Source organism: Gymnoscopelus braueri (genome assembly GCF_963280865.1).
Source record: "Gymnoscopelus braueri genome assembly, chromosome: 23".
Classification (NCBI taxonomy): domain Eukaryota; kingdom Metazoa; phylum Chordata; class Actinopteri; order Myctophiformes; family Myctophidae; genus Gymnoscopelus; species Gymnoscopelus braueri.
This window is the reverse complement of record NC_137625.1, coordinates 27475335-27486579: the sequence shown is the minus strand read 5'-3', so window position 1 is coordinate 27486579 and position 11245 is coordinate 27475335. Positions and strand designations below refer to the sequence as shown.

Here is an 11245-nt window from a genome sequence, read left to right as displayed (position 1 = left end):
TCTACAAGCTCACAATGTGTGTAGACGCATTGAGTAGAAGTAAAAGTACTGAGATGTAGTGGAGTAGAAGTAAAAGTACTGAAAATTGGAAACACTCCAGTAAAGTAAAAAATACCTCAAAATTGTACTTAAGTACAGTACTTGAGTAAATCTACTTAGTTACACCACTGGTCAGAGGAGGTTGTAGAGTAGACAACCACATGTCTCCTCTCTCAAGCCTCAAAGATGGTCATCTTTGAGGCATTTGTTGCATTTCCTGGTTTGAATCGATGAGTTTTAAACTGACTGTAAAAGTGAAAAGCATTAGCGACATGCCACACATGCCAAGCCTGATTGCAGCCATCTTGACAATGTCATAATCTTCTGGGTGAAAGGGAGCAGGAAGTGTTTATTATTAGGGGGCAGTTTCTTTTGTATGGTTCACTGTGGCGTAACCTCACGTCACCAGGCTTTTCCACACGGCGGAAAGACTGGTTTTCGTTCCGAATGGACTAGTGTGTGATCCGGTGATCACACACTTGCATAGCCAGACAACTAATTCACAATCTCCGAATGCTATATAGAGTCTGGAACTACACCTCCCGAAATCCGAGAGAGGAAGCTGGCACTTCCGTTCACGAAAATATCTTTTAAAATATTGTCTTTACATTTTATTTTTCAATTTCCATCTCTGCTCAGCATCAAGCTATATATGCTTAGATGATTTAGATTTAGATTCTGATAAATTTGCGCGACTGTAAAGACGAAACGGAAGTGGGGAGGAGCCTTCACATCCGCTTTATATTTGAATCATGATCAGAGCTTCCGAGTGCCAGACTGTATGACCGGAAACATTTGAAAATTGTGGGAGGCAACAGTCTGGCCACGCGAGACTAGCCTTTTCACAACTAATATTCGGTTACATATCCGGTTGGGTACCGCAATGTTATTGTTCCCGCACATGAATGCCGAATGGAGCTAGTCGCTATGAGTTACAATAAAACATGGACATACCAGTACACTAATATTTATGTTATTGTTTTATTTGAAAGATGTGCTAACGTGCACTGCATCATGGGTTTATTGGTAGGCCCTACAATTATGAAAAAGGAGTCACAAAGTGACTGGATAAAAAATTCAACATGAAATAACAATAACATCCACACACCAGAATGCTGCTTCCATCGTGTTTTTTTCCCCCTTTATTGGTGGTAACGTTTCGAGCCAGGAAGCCTTACCAAGTGCCCTAAAATTATGACACTTCTGATCGCCAGGCGACACAAGGTTATATCCGCTCTAGACCGAATCAGAAAGCTGCAAAACGACTTGATCCCAGTCTACTGTGGTGACACATGTTCTTATGTAACATGACCGTGTGAGACGGAGCCTCAACGCGTCAACTCTCACACCATGAGAGTTGACAATCACTGAAAGATGTGCATTATGGATATTGTCACCACGGCTAGTAGGGAGTTGACCTAAGAACACCCCCCAAGCTGTTCTGGCTTGCTTTATGCAGTGGTGTAAAGTAGCAATGTACATTTACTTAAGTACTGTTCTTAAGTATAATTTTTAGGTATTTTTTGCTTTACTGGAGTATTTCCATAACTCAATACTTTTACTTCTGCTCCACTACATCTCAGAGGCAAATATTGTACTTTTTACTCCATTTATTTGACAACTTTATTTACTAGTTACTTCAGCCCTATCATTTCTGCCATTTGAAAATAGACGATCTACAAGCTCACAATGCGTCCCGATGCGACGCATTGTGAGCTTGTAGATCTGCTAATTTCAAAAGACTTTTATACATGTTATACATTTGAAAACTTGTGAAATGGGGCATTCTACATAATGAGTACTTTTGGTACTTTAAGTAGATTTTGATGCTAATACTTTTGTACTTTTACTCAAGTAAATGTTTTATTCCGGACTTTTACTTGTCTACATTGCAGTATTAATACTTTCACTTAAGTAAAATATTTGAGTACTTTTTCCACCACTGACTTTGTGTGTATACAGCGTATGCCCAAGGTTTCAGCCCGATCTGAGCTTCAGTGACTATAGAAATAGTACCTGGTACCTCTGTGGCGTACTAGGCAGAGTGTAAATGAAGTATGGCGCTGATCGGTCCAGCGGTTTGCGAGATTAGCTCCGGACAAACACAGACCGCCCCTGGTCCCTCTAAGGCTAGACTCCTGTAGAGCCACGCTGTAATAAAACACACCCTTTAAACCTTTTAACCTTTGTTAACCTTTTGACCCGGCTAACCATTTGACCCTTTAACATCAACCTGCCCAGGGGCAGCAGCACAGGGAAATGAGTCTGTCCCAATCTGTCATAATTAGACAGGACACATTAATTAACATGAGTGGTGATGTTAATTAATGTGTATTCCCTATTGCTAAATGAAATATTCATGACATACCACAGGTCCCAGCACACTTATGGCACTTAATAGGCACAGTACATTGTCTAGTAAGTAGAGCCGTCTGGGAGAAATGTGGGGCCCTGTGCGAAGTCCGTGCACCGAGTGCCGCGCTATGAGCTTGTAGATCTGCTATTTTGGAAAAATCATGAAAATGTGTGCAAACCTTTGAATATATATATATATTTTTAGGCGAACATTTGTAACTAAAATCTTTGCTTCTGGGGGTCCCTGGAACAACGTATTTGAGATCGGGGTCCGCGGCCAAATACATATCATTTTGGGGGTCCTTGGCATGAAAAAGTTTGAGAACCACTGCACTACATCTATCTAAACTACAAAGTATACTACAATACTTTGCACAATACATAACAAGTGTAGAGAGAGAGAGAGAGAGAGAGAGAGAGAGAGAGAGAGTCAGAGTCAGAGAGAGATGGGCATCCTGTTGGCAGGTCCCTAGAGATTATGGGAAAGGTTGGATCACTCTAAATATACAGAAACTCAGTGCCCTCAGTGTGTGTGTGAGCATGTGCGTGAGTGAGTGCGTATGTACGTGTGAGAGCATGACCATGGAAGGCAAAGTTATTGATGACCTCTACACACACACACACACACACACACACACACACACACAATCTCTCTCTCTCTCTCTCTCTCTCTCTCTCTCTCTCTCTCTCTCTCTCTCTCTCTCTCTCTCTCTCACACACACACACACACACACACACACACACACACACACACACACACACACACACACACACACACACACACACACACACACACACACACACACACACACACACACACACACACACACAGTTTGTGATCTCTATTTCTAACTAGCTCTTCTCTATTCCTAATTTTATCTCTGGCCTTTTAGCATCCTGATAGCATCTATAATGAGCTTTGGTGTATATGTGTGTTAGCATCCTGTTAGCATCTATAATTAGCCGGCTAATCCTCAGCTCCTAAAATGGAACCCGGCTCCTCCAATCGCGTGTCTGACCCTCCGTTGCCATGGTGAGCTCATTACCTTGTCAATTACAGGGCGGGTGCCGTTAATGACTGCCCGGTGTGTGTGTGTGTGTGTGTGTGTGTGTGTGTGTGTGTGTGTGTGTGTGTGTGTGTGTGTGTGTGTGTGTGTGTGTGTGTGTGTGTGTGTGTGTGTGTGTGTGTGTGTGTGTGTGTGTGTGTGTGTGTGTGTGTCTTCTTTTCTGTTTACACAGGAAATTGTTGCTATGGAGAAGACATTCCTGTGGCAGACGGCTGTCATTGTAGTGTTCAGAAACCTTAACCTTAAACATAAATTAACCATATGGTAACAAAGCTATGCAGCAGGGAACTGAAACTCAGAACATAACGTCACATGGCAACTGATATGTGATCATTTTAAATTAATTGGTCTTTTATGCAATTCAGCAGGAGTTTCTCTTAGGGTTTTTTGTTTGAATTTAGATAGACAGTAGAGACACTTAAGAGGACGGTAGAGACAGGGAGAGAACAGTAGAGACAGGGAGAGGACAGTAGAGACAGGGAGAGAACAGTAGAGACAGGGAGAGAACAGTAGAGACAGGGAGAGGACAGTAGAGACAGGGAGAGAACAGTAGAGACAGGGAGAGGACAGTAGAGACAGGGAGAGGACAGGGAGAGAACAGTAGAGACAGGGAGAGAACAGTAGAGACAGGGAGAGAACAGTAGAAACAGGGAGAGAACAGTAGAGACAGGGAGAGAACAGTAGAGACAGGGAGAGGACAGTAGAAACAGGGAGAGAACAGTAGAGACAGGGAGAGAACAGTAGAAACAGGGAGAGAACAGTAGAGACAGGGAGAGAACAGTAGAGACAGGGAGAGGACAGTAGAAACAGGGAGAGAACAGTAGAGACAGGGAGAGAACAGTAGAAACAGGGAGAGAACAGTAGAGACAGGGAGAGAACAGTAGATACAGGGAGAGAACAGTAGAGACAGGGAGAGGACAGGGAGAGAACAGTAGAGACAGGGAGAGAACAGTAGAGACAGGGAGAGAACAGTAGAAACAGGGAGAGAACAGTAGAGACAGGGAGAGAACAGTAGAGACAGGGAGAGGACAGTAGAAACAGGGAGAGAACAGTAGAGACAGGGAGAGAACAGTAGAAACAGGGAGAGAACAGTAGAAACAGGGAGAGAACAGTAGAGACAGGGAGAGGACAGTAGAAACAGGGAGAGAACAGTAGAGACAGGGAGAGAACAGTAGAAACAGGGAGAGAACAGTAGAGACAGGGAGAGAACAGTAGAGACAGGGAGAGAACAGTAGAGACAGGGAGAGGATCTTTGAATATGTACATTTTTAAAACAAACATTTGTAACTCAAATCGTTGCTTCTGGGGGTCCCTGGGTCTAAATATTTTGAGATGGGGGTCCGCGGCCAAGTACATTTTCCTTGACAGGAAAAGGTTTGAGAACCACTGATAAAGCAGCGTAGGTTTTTTTCAAAAAACTGTTAGGATTTAGAAGACTTTTTGTAGAATCGGCCTCAGGTCTTAATGGGTTAATGTAGGTAATTCCATTCATCCCATTTGTAACTCAAGAGTTTACAAATGTAACCAAATGTACCCCCATTTGTACACTTTTACCCGAGTTAAATTAACAGTGAGGATTCTACAGTGATCTTCTCAGCTGTCCCTACGGTTTGTCACTATAAATACTTCATTTGTCTTCCTCTGTTCTCTGTCTCCCTCCTGTCAGCTGGTAAATGCTTTCTGAAATCCACCCGTAACCTGATCTACCCTGTGTTACATCACACCACACCACCTGTGTGTGTGTGTGTGTGTGTGTGTGTGTGTGTGTGTGTGTGTGTGTGTGTGTGTGTGTGTGTGTGTGTGTGTGTGTGTGTGGGGGTGTGTGTGTGTGTGTGTGCGTGCGTGCAGTGGTGGAAAAAGTACTCAAATGTTTTACTTAAGTAAAAGTATCAATACTGCAATGTAGAAGTACTCTGATACAAGTAAAAGTCCGGAATTCAGAATTTACTTGAGTAAAAGTACAAAAGTATTATAAATTATAAATTTACCAAAAGTAAAAGTACTAAAATGTTTGAAAATAGCAGATCTACAAGCTCACAACGTGTCGCGATGCGATGTGTTGTGAGCTTGTAGATCGGCTATTATAAAAAAAGGTCTAAAGTATGTTATATCTGAAAAATAACTAGTAACTAAAGTTTTCAAATATTTTTTATGGAATGAAAGTACAACATTTGCCTCTGAGATGTAGTGGAGTAGAAGTAAAAGTATTGAAAATCGGAATAAAAGTACCTCAACATTTTTCTTAGGTACAGTACTTGAGTAAATGTACTTACAGTAGTTACTTTACACCACTGTGTGTGTGTGTGTGTGTGTGTGTGTGTGTGTGTGTGTGTGTGTGTGTGTGTGTGTGTGTGTGTGTGTGTTTATTACAGTAGCTCCAGCTCGCTGTTTGGTTGGTTATGTCTGCTATGTAGAGCGACCAGTCAGACCACACATGATGCAGGACTCTCTCAGCTGTCAACTCAATTTACAACATAAGATACAATTCATTAAGAGGGAATTAACAAAATAGCTGAAAATAGTAAATACTAAATGTTTTACATGTTTGTGCATTAAGTATGCATCATTGGTGATGTTTTTATGCTTTAAAACGGATAGTTCACCCAAACAATAACTTGTTTTTCTATCGAATACTACGAGACTTGAATTCATGGATATTTTTTTGTTTTTGTCACATTCCTAAGCCAATAATTTGATGACGAGCAGTGGTAGGAGACACAAATGAGACTCTTTGTGTCTCCGACCGGAATCCACAGCTCGTTATTGGCTTAAGAATGCGACAAAAACAAAAGAATATCCATGAATTCAAGTCTCCATGGGGTGAGTAATCAATAGAAAAAAAGTCATTTTGGGGGGGAACTATCCCTTTAAAGTCTGATTAGTTTGTCACTTTGTGTAAAACTGCAATGAATGTAACTATTCATTTCAGAGATTGTAATGCTACGGATCTGGTCTTTGTACTTATTGTGGCTGTGAGTGAGGTGTGGAACAAAACCTTTTATGCTTTATTTCACTGTGAAAGAAATGCACCTACTGAAGATCAACAATAAAACTGTTTTTATTAATAATAATAATAATAATAATAATAATAATATAATTTGTTTTCCCCTGGCCACAACAATAAAATTTAACAAAAGGATCACTAGAAAAGTGTTGACTTCATGTGTTCTGTACAATAGATACAGCACGTACTGTAAAACTGGCCGTGGGTTTGAACCCCACTACAACCGCAGCGTGGCACAGCAGCGGATTAAAAAAAACAAAACCAAAAAAAAAGAAAAGAGAAAAACAAAGATAACACAAAAAAATAATTATTAAAACATTTGTCCAACATTATTTACAAATAAAATCCAGAGCAAATATCACATTTATACACAGCGCAGTTTAACACATGTTCACTGTGTTGCTTAGTTTCAAACTTTCTGAAGCAGACACCTTGCTCCAAAGTCAAAGTTAAAATGACAACTAACCAGGTAACCTTTTTTACTAACCTTACACAACATGGCTAACTAGTTTGCCAGCTAACTTGTTAACCTGCTATCTAGAAAACAACCTGTTACTTTGAGAAATAGCCAACTAGATGAGCAGCTAACTAGCCAGCAAGCAATCATGTTAACCCAGATATCAAACCTTTTACTATCTAACCTAGAATAAAGACGCCAAGGATTTGTCAGAGATGTCACAAAGCATTGTCTGGTGGAAATGCTTGAGACCGGGAACGCATCTGTGTGTGTCATTTTAAGATTTCTTTGGCTATTAAAAAATAGCAGATCTACAAGCTCATAGTGCCGCGCTATGAGCTTGTAAATCTGCTATTTTTGAAAAAGAACGAGATTTTTTAGCAAATCTGTATGAAGATGTATATTGTTTTAAAGCGAACAAAGTATTTTGAGATGGGTGTCCGCGGCCAAATACATATCATTTTGGGGGTTCTTTGACATGAGAAAAGTTTGAGAACCACTGATATATATAGCAGCATAAGTTTTTTCAACTTAGAAGACATTTGTAGAATCCCCCAGAAGCAAAGATTTGAGTAAAAAATGTTCAAAGATTTGCAAAAATGTTCACGATCTTTCAAAAAAATAGCCAAATAAATCTAAAAATGAAACAGATTGTTTCCCAGTCTAAATGGGTTAAGACAACAAACCAGTGTCGTTTTCACATGAATGCTGCAATCCATAACTTTTTAGTGTTAATAAAATGTTATTTTAACCAAATCTATATGGTCAAGTATGTTAATACAATGTAACTGACACAAATGCAGGTTGGAGGTGGTCACTCTACTCTTCTATTGACATTTAGATCCTGTGGTCAGGTAGGACCACAACTACTAGGTATTGCATGAAGCTCAAAGCGTAATATCTCCCCTGCCCAAACAGGCTTTCCCTCTTTACTAAGCTCAGCAGAAATGCCGGCGCTCATGCAGGAGACCCCAGTTTGACTGATTTGGACAAAAATCTTACGGATTGCAGCTTTAAAGCTAATGTATACTTTGTTAACGTGACATAAAAGGGTTCTGCAACACTTTTTTCCCGTTTTCGCTGATTTGCTGATTGCCTAGTGCAACAAAGTATGAATTGCCTTCATGTAAGGGTTAGGGTTAGGGTTAGCCCTGAAACTACAGGCCACACAGCAATGGCTGTTATGTCACTGTCCCATCCTTGGCATCTTTATTTTAATCGGCATACTAACAACACAACATTAAGTTCTGTCTGTGTAAACAATCTGCCACCAAATGAAATTTGATATGGTTTCTCCATTTAAACAGAGAGAACAATCCAGAATACAGTTTGTTAGCAGCCTCTTTAGTCACACACACACACACACACACACACTCTCTTTTTAAACACTCTTTTCTTTACTTTTTGATATTTATGTAAGCTTGTCGCTGTCTTGTCCTTGTCTGTCTGTCAGTCTGATTGACAATGGCAGCTAGCTCTTCACCAGTTATAAAGGAATGCACTTTGGTAAAGTAAACCAAATGCCCTGCTGAGTTATTACAATCACCACAAGTATGACACGATTACTATGACTACTACTGCTACTACTACAACAAACAGTTATTAATAATAAAGTCAGAGCAATCTGAGGTACCGATATGAAAAACACTGGTCTCTTTAGGAGCATCAAACCACACAAATGCTAATGTTAGCAGCTAGTGTTAAGTTGCACCATTCAGAGACCTCACTGCAGCCAGCATCTTGCTAGCCGTTAGTGGCTAGTGTTGGCTTCACCATAGAGAAACATCAGTGCGGCTAGCGGGATGCTAGCATCAATGGGCTAGTGATAGCTTCACCATAGAGAAACATCAGTGCAGCTAGCAGGATGCTAGTGTTGATCTGCTTTTTTTTGCTTAACCCCATTGTCACGCTTGGAATCAATCAATCCGTATCCGTGTCTAGGCAACATGTAGCAACAGTTGGCTGATATGTCTGTATGTTGTGCCACTGTGTCAGTGGGGAGAGTAGTTGAGTTTCATATATTTATTTTGATACGAGTAGATTTGCAATCCTCTGCAATTTGACCCGACCTAACTATTAGGGTGGGTCTATTAGAAGGAGTGTGCAGCCAATGTTCAGTGCCAGGGACCAGCTCCTGCTCTGAGACCCGAGTGCCTTGCTCTAGGGCTCTGGCAGGAGTCTGTCCCTAACATGCATGTCTTTTGATGTGGGAGGAAGCCCACGTGAACACAGGGAGAACGTGCAAACTCCTCACAAAAAAACCCCAGTTGGGTTTGAACTCCGAATTCTTTCTGTGAGGCCAAAGTCCTAACCACTGAGCCAGTGTGCCACCCATAGTGTAGCTGGGTGTATTTAGGTGTAGATGCGGTATGTGTATATAGGTGTATTTAGGTGTAGTTGGGTGTACATAGGTGTATTTAGGTGTAGTTGGTGTATTTGGGCTTAGGCCAGTATGGCATTGTTAAACCAAAGGCACATTAGTCAACTCTCATCTTTGTCAGCTCACAATAAAAACACAGAAACAATCCATCAATCAAAAACCGACATTAAAAAACAGATATAAAATCAATACAGGTCACCCCTTACGTCCTTAAGTTTTCATTGTGATGACGATACCATGTTAGTTCTATTGATCCAAGCCGGAACACAGTCCATTGATTGATCATTAAAACGAACGTGCACGCGGCCCAGGGCCCACCCATCGGCCTGCGCATGCTTTTGAGATTTTCAAGTGCGCCTCAATCCAGAAGATGTTGGGAACCGTTGGTGTAGCGCATGAGCAGCTCAAACCTCTGCTGTCCCTCCGTCATGGGAGTCATGCGCTACACCTTCATTATTCACAGGTTATGACATCAATACATACATCTTCTCCTCCAAGGGGCGGTGCAGTACGTTTTTATGAGTTGGTTTCCCGCGTGCGACATCACATGCTCAATACTTCTTCTAAACCGCTCCACATCCAACTCCACCTTCTAATCCACTCCGTCGTAGTCCTGACCCACAGACTCAATCCGCAATTTCCTAGCCAAAGTCCACGTTAACCTTTCAATGTTCACTATCCTAACAAACCCAGGACTAAACAGTGTGTGGGGTTGTGTGAGGTGAGCTCTGTTCTAGAAGCTTCTACTTGTTCTCAACCATTCCAGAATCTGTTCACACACACGATAAACTTCAAGTATATGGAAATTTACATATTTTAGTAAATATATGTTTTATATTATCATATCCTCCACCAGCCATGTCACAAATTGCCTCCTCACCTATGTCCTTCCACCAACTTCACATTAAAGGCCTCTCTTGTAAAAGAGATTTTTGATCTCAAAGGGACTTCCTTGGTCAAATAAGATAAAGAGTAATGAAACACACTTTCGGCCTGTACCCACCAACTACAAGGGTTGCCAACCATCCCGTAATATGATTCCATGATTGTAAGGTAAAAACTGCATTCCGTTTTGAACTCGTACAGAATGCATTTGGTTCTGTATCTTTGAGAATCAATTCTGTGCAAGTAAACAGGAAAGAAAAGATACAGGTTAAAAAGAGGCAGGTCAGTGATGGTATGTTATACTACCCAAACCGCATCGCAATGCAATGACATGCCCTGTTGGTATGGTGCTGTCAGGCGTATTGACAGTGGGGGGAGAAAAATATATATATAATGGAGAAGAGAGAAAAGCCTGGGAAGCCAGAGGCTAACTGCACTATCTGTGCCAATGTAATTTGTGTTAGTCGCAGAGGAATCTGTGACACTAAACAGCAGTGCTGTATTGCATTTACTTGGTGACACAGAATCACTGGGTGCACTCGCTCCCTGGCCCGCACAGACGCACCGGCCCAGCGGAGATGCACTCGATTGAATTAAATCCATTCTAAACCGCAGTTAAGCTAATCAAATGCTAACTCACAGAGCAACAGCCTGCCATGCGTAGAATCGCGTTTGTCTTGCAGTTGCTGCCACTACAGTGTCCTTACATGCACTCCAATATTGCAACACAAAAAAAAATCCATCAACATATGCAGTATTATGAACAAGTTTGTTGTAAAAACCGATGTGTTTCAGCTTATGGCCTTCATCAGGAATATCACATTATATAACCCTGACGAAACACATGGGTTTGTACAATGAAGTTGTTGATAATAGACTACTGTTAAAATCATAACTTGGCTTGACATGTGTTACCATAACTCATAATAATGTTATCACATCATTTAGTGTTTCATTACTCTTTAACAACTGGCTGTTACCACGGTAACACCATGTGGCTAGCATTGTGCTATTATCATGTTAGCTACAGTATGTGCTTTAACACGTGTGACTGGCTG

General features: G+C 41.2%; 1 protein-coding gene and 1 long non-coding RNA gene across 2 annotated transcripts in view; both read right to left on the bottom strand.

Annotated features, from left to right (window-relative positions):
- Nucleotides 1-4894, bottom strand: part of LOC308079382 — a 292916-nt gene extending 288022 nt beyond the window's left edge. The window contains exon 1 of the long non-coding RNA XR_013932602.1: nucleotides 4881-4894. This is a non-coding gene — a long non-coding RNA (uncharacterized lncRNA). The remainder of the gene's footprint in view (nucleotides 1-4880) is intronic.
- The window catches only part of LOC308079380 (ras-related protein Rap-1b), a 323403-nt gene that overhangs the window by 288022 nt on the left and 24136 nt on the right, over nucleotides 1-11245 (bottom strand). The window lies entirely within an intron of this gene.